Genomic DNA, 8,390 nt, shown 5'->3' on the forward strand with positions numbered 1-8,390 from the left:
AAGTGATTGCATAATAACTCAAAAATAAAGTCTTACTCTTGTATATTGTATGTAGGGTGTGTGTGCGTATGGTGAAGCTGGGGGAGAGTTTTCTTTGTTTGACTTGTATGGAATCTCAAGAGGAAAAAGTGACCTCCTGGGGAATTTTGCCACTTTAAAAAACCAGCTTGCTTTCAGGTACAACTTGTGGGAGCTGTTACCTGTCAGCTCTGCGTTGTGGGGAACCCTTGAACAGTATGCAGCCTGTCTGACTCACCCGCCACCTCTGCCTGAACCATAACTGATCAGCAGAAGGACTTACAAAAGACAATGAAGATGCAGTGGAAGATACACCTGAACTCCTCAGGACAGGATAACAACACCCATGGTCTCATTTACATGGGAGATGGGGACAGGATGGCAATGCCCCTGGTCTCATTGACATGGGAGATGAGACAGGGAGGCACCTTCAGTAGCATTCAGAATGGAGAACAGATGCCAAGGCAAGGACTGCGCTGAACTCTGGGACCAGAGAAGCAGGGGAGAACTGCATGATGAGGGATCCCTGCTCCAAATGCTAATCAACCCACGTCTGCACACACCCAGCTCGGCATTTATCAGACCAATTTAATGGCTCCTTTACTGGTACCCAAAACACTGAATCTTCCTGTTTGCATTGTGAGCTTCCTCAGAGTAATGCCACCCATAGCCAGGGGTGATCAGCTCCTGTTATCCAGCCTATGAGCCATCGTTTACCCATAAACAAACCTAGTGTTCTCCCTTGAGCCCCTGTGAAAACTCCTACCTCAGCTCCCATCTCTGTCCTGGTGCTTGGATCCAAAAGCTGCACCAGTTCCACTCCCTTTCTGCCTGGAATCCCCCCAGGGAGCATGCTGCGGGCTCCGCCTGCCAACAAACATCTGGGAGCCTTGGAGTGGTGAGACCCTGACTCTCTCTCTCTCTCCCTCCCTCTTTTGCTTAAGGACACTTTCTAAACCTCAGACTTGGTTCAATCTCTCCTTCTCTCTTTTACTCCAGGAACGGCTTTTTAAACCTGACTTTTGCTGATCAAACTTGAGCTAGACTTCCCCAAATACTAAATTGAAACTGTGTAATATTGTAACCATTTTGTTTTTCCTTGTATGGCTGTTACTACTAGTATCATCATACGTTTCACATATCTGGCAATAAAATAATGTTAATAGTCAAGCTGGTTGTTATACTCTCTGTCTGAACCATTTTACTCTTCCTTCTCCTCTACTGCCCCACATGCTCTACCTCCCCACCCCTCCCCACCCCCGTCTCCTCTACCTCCCCAACTGCAATGCTTCTTTTACCCAAGCCAAAGATCCCTGTAAAGCCCAAAGATCCTGTGGGGTCTGTTCATCAAGGGGGTTACTACTAGGACATTTATGACAAGAGATTCGGATGTGCTGAGTTTTGAGGTGCATGAGGGTATCAGCTGAAAGTGCTGATTGGACTCAGCCTGCTCAGACATACCCTGTTAGCGTATGTGTACATGTGTCTAACTGCATTTATTATTGTTCTGCTGAAATAAGGGGCGTGCTGAGCTGGGCAGCCGACCAGGGTGTCAGCTTGGAAGTGCTGAGTAACCCTGCCCACTCAGAGGTACTCTATTAACTTGTGGGTGTGTCTGACTGTGTTTTATTGATTATCCTGCTGTGCTGAGGTGTGGCATATGAGGGGGTCAGCCTGTAAATGCTGACTGACCCAGCCAGCTCAGGCATACTCTATTCCTGTGCTGAGGTTGGGGTGCATGAGGGCATCACCTTGGAAATGCTCAGTAGCCCAGCGTGACTCAGATGTGCTCTGTTAACCTGTATGTGTGTAAGTGTTCAATTGATTCCATAGCTGGAGGAACCCGGCCCCACTGAAACTAAACCCTGCAGGATAGCTCTGTTGGGGGTGAGGACTTGCAGAAGGGAGAGATACAGCTCCATATAGAAACACAAGTGGCACAAACAGCATATTGATAGAATTACAGAGAACCCAGAAATGTGACTCTAATAAATGGGCATACCCTAAAGGGATGGGCAAATCTGGTAACAAACCACAAACACAAGATGGACGTAAAATCATTAAATTTCATATTATATTTAAAAAAATACTTTTTTAGATTCTTTAAAATTTTCATCCAGCTTGAAGATTTTGTAATAACGTTTTCAAGTCTGTCCCTGCAATTGTGAAGGCAAATAACTTCCCCCCCCAAATGAGAGCTGAAATAGTCTTACATTAATTTTATTCCAGGAGCTGGGACTTTACAGGGCAGTAAATCCCACTCTTCTGGTTTTGAAAACGTTCTGCTTCCAAACAGACACACTGTCACGCAATGGGGTCCTCAGGGATGGTCATTACGCCCCTAGGGCTCCGTGATCATGCCAATCTTGCTCAATGGGCACCCTTTTTCTCTCCTGCCATGTCTTGCTGGTAATTATAACATAGGGAGGCTGCCCTCAAGTTTATATTTAGACATGGTCCGATGAACCCCGTTGACCCTATGGGTTCTTGGACCCCTTTTTGGGTCCCGCTCAAAATGGATGCCTCACGGGACACCCTCAGCCTTATGGGCTAGACGTGTGGCTCCAAACCACGCCTTTACCATGCCCCAAGCCTCACAGATGGCATTCACACATTGTCCCTCTGAGGCCTTAGTTTAACTTGGCCTCTGGTTGTCGCTGAGCTGTCCACAGCCCTGTTTCACTGTCTGTGCCCCCTGGTGCTGGGGCTCTCCGCAGCCCTGTGTCTCTCTGCACTCCCTGGTGCTGGGGTCTGCTTGCTCCCTTTGTCACCGTGCCTCTGGCACTGGGGTATGCTTGCCCTCTTTGTCACCGTGCCCCTGGCACTGGGGCCTGCTCACCCCTTTGTCACCTCACCCCAAGTGCTGGGGTCCCCACACTATAGTGGGTCCCCAATGAGGCCTCCTCCTTCCCCAGTAGCCTCAGCCTGATCCACCGATTTACAAACAGAAATCAAAATATGAGCCCCTGGGCTATAACACAATGCAAGCAGCTCAGGGTGTGCTCTGTTCCTTTAAAAGCATTAAACCTCCCCCCTAGCACTAAATGCCGTGCAGGTGAGGCCCTGGAGCCTCTTAATCCTATCAGAAGTAGAACAGGCCATCATACATCTCCACTTAGCTTCCTCTAAGAGAGCTCCTTCCCCCTTGGCTGCTGACAGAGAACTGCCTTCTAGTCCTCGCCCTGGGGTTTATATGTGCCCCAGGCCCTGCCTCTTCCGGCCAGCTGACCACCTGCAGGTGCAGGCTAATTCCTTCATTCCTGCTGCCACAGTAATCTGCAGCTATGAAGTTCCTGACCGACTGCCAGGGGCCTCTCTCTAGGCCATTTCTGCCCTTAAAGGAGTAGGCACCTTAGTGCCCTGCAACATACAAAAACCTTTAATGTCCTTGCCATCATTGTCAACAGTCCCTCTATATGAGGTAGATAGTCTTCCAGTAGATAAATGTTGGTGCAGTATAGGATAGAGTCACAGGGCATGCTAGCCCTGAGACCATTAGGGCTGCGCTGTATAAATGTGAGTTTACCCAGTCTTCATACACAGTCATGGTTTTCCGATTCTTGCCTGCCATGTTTTGATGTCAAACCAGTTATTGTTGGGAGAAGTGAGTCTAGAACTTCTTTGAGGCTTCAACCTCTCCTATACCCCATCCTAGAGCCACCCTGTTAGTAATGCATCTGTTACACCCTTGCTCTCTTTGGATGGTAGTCTTCAGTCTGATTCACAAAGAAAAATGGTGTATACTCTTGTGCAGGCTGATAGGTGCCTCTCTGCACCCCGCTCTGCACCTCCGCCTCCTCTGAGGCACATACTCTGCCCCCTACATTGGGGTCAGGGGTTGAACACCTCTGCAGGCTCAGGTGCCACTCGTCGGCATGCCTGGCTCACCATTCTCGCTCTCCCACATTCACACATGGGCTCAGGTGCCACACCTGGGTGTGCCTGGCCCTCTACTGCCTCCAATGATAAATAACTCACCTGAAGGTGGGGTCTGGGGTTAAGGCACCCTCCATGCCTTTCACTGGGGTGGTAACTGTCCTGGCATTTCTGGGTGACTGTTCTGCCATGAACAGCCCCACCAGGCCACCCATCCCTGGCAGGGTGCAGTTTTAAGTCATGCCCAGGACCAGGAGCCTCCTAACCATCTCCATAAGTTCCTTCCTTTACCTCCTAGTGTTACCAGAGCAGCAGCTCCGCTGGGAGATGTTGTTTCCTCAGTGCCAGGCAGCGGACTGCTACTTCCAGCCCTGCTGGCCTGAATCTTAAAGTGGCCACTCATCAGAGGGCCGCAACTGCCAGTAGCCTCTTCACACTCTTAAAGTGGCAGACACCAAATAGACACAATGGAATGTATCAAACAATGGTCAGTAAATCAATCGTCCATGCTGGTCATAGCTTTGGTGATATAGAAGGCACAATGGTCCTGGGCATGCACTATGACACAGCCAATCAGGTGCCAGTTTTTTGAGTCGGAGTGAATCCTTGATGTCTTCTATTTGTTGCTTGGATGGAATAGGGAGTTTTTGACTATAAGAACACATTCCAAGGACTTGGTCAGGAGAATTCAATTTTAATTGACTTTCCCTACCCCTTCCTTTCCAAGTGTTCATTTCTGTAGCTCAGAATTCTGACCCATTCTAGCACTGAAAATCACCAAGAATTATTTAATCTTCTTTGGGGTCAAATGAAAAGACTTAGTTGAGTGTAGAATAGAATACTTCCTTTGCCTCCATGTAGATCCATGATTATTAGGGGCTGTAAGCAGTGCTGCCACTACAGGTTGTGTTGAATGGCACAGGCACCTCCCCCTTTGGAAATAAGCCCTTAGATCCAGACAGCCTGGCCTTCAGCATGGCTTAAGTATGCTGCAACCCAGGGGTACCCCACATGAGGGTGATGTTTGGGGCTCCACCTCCCCTTATACCCCTTCCACGTGCCAACTGGATGGCAGGGTGGTGATAATTCCCAGACCCCAGGGGCAGTATCCTCCTGCCACCATGGATAACACTTGGTCCTGAGTTGCAAATCTGAGCATGCTTGTACAAACTGTGGTGCCAACAGCTCCAATTTCCTGCTTAGATGTAGGCTTGCTCACAAAATAAGTACTCCAAATCAATTCATTCCTTAGTTCTTGGTATAACAACAAAATTAACAACATAATCAATTCTTCTTGTCTCATTGATGGTAAGCAACTCAGTCTGTCCCCACTGAAGTCCTATTATCAATTACCCAGTTCAATGTACTTGACCAGCAGTGCTCCCACTAGCAATTAGGGTCATACACAGAAGCAAAAGTCTGTTTGTATCACTTATGTGTCCCTGAGCAAGGCTGACTCTGTCTTCAGTCATGTATTGCTGCTGCCATGGAGGGAGCATCAGGTGGTCCTCTTCCTCTCAGGATCCCAATGCATCCCACAGGCTTTGCTGCCCTGGGTGCTTCTCTAGGCACCCAAGCTATTGTTGCCTGGTGCTTTCCTGCGTTCCTGGGATGGGGCTGTACTCCACTCCCTGGCACTGAAATTGCCAGTCATATCTCCAATGCCATGTGGCTCATGGTTTTGGCTCCATGCTGCTACAGCCGCTCTGCTTCTCACCAGCACAAGACTTCTGGTTATACTAGTATTTCCTGTATGCCTGCCTATGCGGATCAAGCAGGAACTTATAAAGTGAGGCTGCCACTGCTCCTGCCACTTCTCTGCCATTGCTGCTGCCCCTGGAGGTATGTGAGGTGCATTTCCAGCCCCCATTGGGGTTTTACAGGGGCTCCCCACACTGCCAGGGGGTCTTCTGTGGGGTTTTGTTCCCCAGCTCAACCCCCGCAGGAATTTTCTGCTCCCACCGGGGCTTAGAGTAATTACTAGCACCTGTCCCTGTTGTCACTCTCCCATCACCATAGGACTTGTTGTTTATGCAAGATGCTGTGAGAATGTCATCTAATGTGAGAATGTTATTGCTTATCAGCAAGCACATATTACTTTGTGGGAAGAAAACCTTAATTCAATGGCGAGGAAAACCTACAGGACTGGAGGTTTCTCTTCTGCTGCAGCCCAGCCTTCATACACCTTTGCAGCCATTGTGAAGTATTCCATTTTTGTCTTCCTGCTCCACCATTGTGGACTCTCATTTTTGGTTTTGGATCACTATTAGTCTGGAAACCTCAATCTTGATGTTGCTGCCATGGGTGACCCTACCAGAGGTACTAAATTCCAGGTGAAATTGCTCTCAAGGACATTGGTAACATATAAGCCTCTCTACCAAATCAAGGTTATGATCTTTAGAAGGACCATCAATGTACTTTGGCCAAATCCTGTAACTTTGACACATCTCCTTTTTCTCTTCTGCTTTTCTGTCCTTGCTGGAGCTGGCACTGCCATACCAGCCAGCCCAATCAGGCTCTGATCTTAGTCAGGATTTCTAACTGCTAGTAGGCACGTATACATGTTCATTAATCTGCAGTGGTTACTGTGCATTTAATTTAGTATTTGTATAATCAAGTATGAAATAAATGCATAGTAACTGGAGTTACTGTGTAGTAGCACCGGTGAACAGCTTTTAAGTGATGCTACTGCGGAGTAGCCTCCTACTGTGCAGTAGCGTATTAGCACTGTTTGTGCTGTGATGTGCCACTGCACAGTATTATTTTAGTTTACTGCACTGTTAGTGTCACATGTAGCCTAATGTTACTGTGATGGAAATAATGAATGAATAAATAGAATTTCATCAACTTTAGAGTACTTCTGCCTTACCTGAGAAGACAGATTGAATTGCAATTTCACCTGAATTTCAAAACCTTACAAAAGAGAGGAAGAAGCCAAGGGACGTAGGTTGAGTCTTCCTACACACTGAATTGTAGAGCACAAAGGCCCTTACTCAGGAGGCAGTCCATAATTAGGAACAGATTTCCATGGCCTTATAAAGTGTTACTCTGGCAACCCATAAACAGCTGAAAACATCTTTCAATTTACAATTGTAATATAAGAGCTTTTTTTGGTCATTAGGCAGGTATCTAAAGGTCCTAAGTGATTTGGAAGTCCAAACCACTTTTCACAGACGATTCTATGAACTTCACTTCATCAGCCTCCTAGATACTCATGGACTCAATATAGACATTAGATTTATGACACACTATAACCTGCCTGACATCTGACTCCTCAGGTACCTCTCCACTTTTACCTGCTGCATCCCACTTCCCCACTCCCCCTCCCAACCTGTCCCTCACCCCCTGACACCTCAACTTACATATTCACTGACTGGCTTTTTTGGCTGCATTGCATGCCATCCTCTGGCTTCTTTATTATTCCTTCCATCCAGGAAGAGCACACACACCAACTGCAGATGTTTCCTCCCCCGATGAAGGGTTTAAACCAGAAAGCTTGCTAAGCTTTTAGGTTAGCATTAGGCCCCTGATATCCATTCCATTAGGGGTGACATCCATTCCACAGCTCCATACCTACCCTACACTGCAGCTCATGCCTCAGAGAGGGCATCCCAGGCAGCTAAGCTCACTTGGAGCCTCACAACTCCACTGCGATCAGCAAGTCTCAGGCCTATCAAAGATCTTACAGGTCTGGCCTCTCCTAACCAGGACTGTGAGTGTGTGTGATGACTAGAGGTTATAAGGCACCTCCTACCCACCTTTCACCAGGGAGATTTGTGCTCCTGGCATTTCTTCGGGGCTGCCATGCCACCAGCAGTCCCACCAGGCCTCCCAACCCTGGTAGGGACAAGTTTATGACCTGGAGTCTCCTCCTTCCACATAGCCCCAGCCCATACCTCCAAGTTCATCCTGGAACGGGAGCTCAGCAGAAGATTTTCTTCCCCTGCTGGCTGGTGATACAGTGAGTGTCCCCTCCAGCCTGGAGAGCAGGACATTAAATGGTTTTTAAAAAATTAAAAATGGAAATCAGTGTGGATGGAGTGAGGAAGATGGCATTCACTCCATCTGCATGTGGAGCTTGGGGAAGCAGGAACTTCACCTTGAGGAACACCAGCTGCTCCACCAAACCAGGATCCAAGGAGGTGCGATGGGATGTGACATCATCCCCAGCCATGCTTGGAGCACCGACTCACTTGGAACACTGGTCGGTGGACAGGACAGATGTTCCTGGGCAACCGTGGCAAATTTGTCCACATCTGGATGCAGCGTGCTTAGTAGGCCAAGGGGTCACACAGCAGTGACTCCATGTCCTCAGTGAGATAGGTAGCTACTGAGGCCTCAGCACTACCTGCCTGATGCTGGGGTCTGGTGCCTCTGGACCCCAGTATTGAAGCCATGCCCTTGGCCCACATTGGCAGCACCTGCGGTGGAGGAGACTGGCTGGTGGATGGAGTGCTGGCATGGGATACTGGTTCCTCCTCTTCCATGTTCTTCTG

Source organism: Gavialis gangeticus, unplaced genomic scaffold (assembly GCF_001723915.1).
Source record: "Gavialis gangeticus isolate Ggan-Ray unplaced genomic scaffold, GavGan_comp1, whole genome shotgun sequence".
Classification (NCBI taxonomy): Eukaryota; Metazoa; Chordata; order Crocodylia; family Gavialidae; genus Gavialis; species Gavialis gangeticus.